Source organism: Lottia gigantea, assembly GCF_000327385.1.
Source record: "Lottia gigantea unplaced genomic scaffold LOTGIsca_44, whole genome shotgun sequence".
NCBI classification, from domain to species: domain Eukaryota; kingdom Metazoa; phylum Mollusca; class Gastropoda; family Lottiidae; genus Lottia; species Lottia gigantea.
This window is the reverse complement of record NW_008709540.1, coordinates 1,127,981-1,129,321: the sequence shown is the minus strand read 5'-3', so window position 1 is coordinate 1,129,321 and position 1,341 is coordinate 1,127,981.

The window sequence follows — 1,341 nt, the reverse complement described above, 5'->3', positions numbered from 1 at the left end:
ACAGATGGATGCTTTGGTGCATAAATTTATGCTGGAGCAAGATGAAGTTTTATTGCCAGGCTTGCTATGGAATGGTTGAAAAAGAAAATGAAGAAGAAGAAAAAAGGAAGCATCGCTATTGGGTCCACAACATCCTACTTTTACGACGAGAACATGGTGTAATTGCGATCTATTATCGTAAAGATGAGGGTGTTTTTTCACTAACTCTATGAGTTTTTCAGAAGTTTGTTGATTTCCCCATCTTCGTTGTCAAAATATGGCGGGAAAAAAGACAGGGAATCCCCACAAAATACGTCACATTTGGGAGATCTCCGCGCGGAAATGCGTCCGGATGTGTCAAAAATCGCTACACCCGGCGATTTTTTTTTTTGGCGCATGACGGAGAACATTTGACGGATACCGCTTCAGCATATATGGAATCATACCCTTTTAAACCAACCATTTCGATTTTTAACGCATGACGGATGACTACGCATGACGGATTCGCATCACGCGTATATGGAATCTTAGCTTTAAACAATCATAGCGTAAACGACTGTTTTCTTTCACCTTACCATTTCTGTCTGATAAATCACCTCAGATTGTTAATAATATGATCTCACTACATTTGTAGTTTGAAATTCTGTTTCGAGATTGATCTTGACAATGTTTCAAAGGTCAAAGTAAATTTGATGAGCCTCATTTCAACATACAAATAAAATGGACAAATAGCGATGTTGCCCTTTTTCATCTACCTACCTACCAGTATCAGGGTTTGCTGTATTCGAGGTAAAATAAAGATGTCTAGGAAAACCTGCACTTTTGGAAGTGCGGAAAATCTTCATAAAACAGGGCCCAGTTTTTCTGATCCCTCTCCAGTCGACAAATGTTCACAATTAGGCCTTAGCAGTCAGAGGCTGGAATAGAGGCAGATGTTTCGGACTAAGCCTAGTTTATATCTTGATTAAAAAAGTACAATTTTTTATTGGTTGATCCAAGACTCTTATCCACTATATTTCTTGTGATACAGATTTTAATTTAAACCGCCCGAACATTAACGGACAGACAGTTTCTGATGTTGAACTTAAAAAAAAACAAGAAGAATAAATGGAGTTGTCTCCCTTCGATTAGATAAACCAAGATGGCTGCGCCCATGACACATACAAATTGCATTAAAATGATTCTGTTTTTAACTAGAGGTTTGTATTTGTTCGACATTACTTTAGTTATATAATGTCCATGAAAACATCGGTGTTCGTTACAATGAAGGCATGTGTTGAATTTGGCAAAGGTCGACATTTGTTCAACTCTTTTTCCAACGTCGACCACTTTCTACAAATATGCATAATATCGTGGGTGACC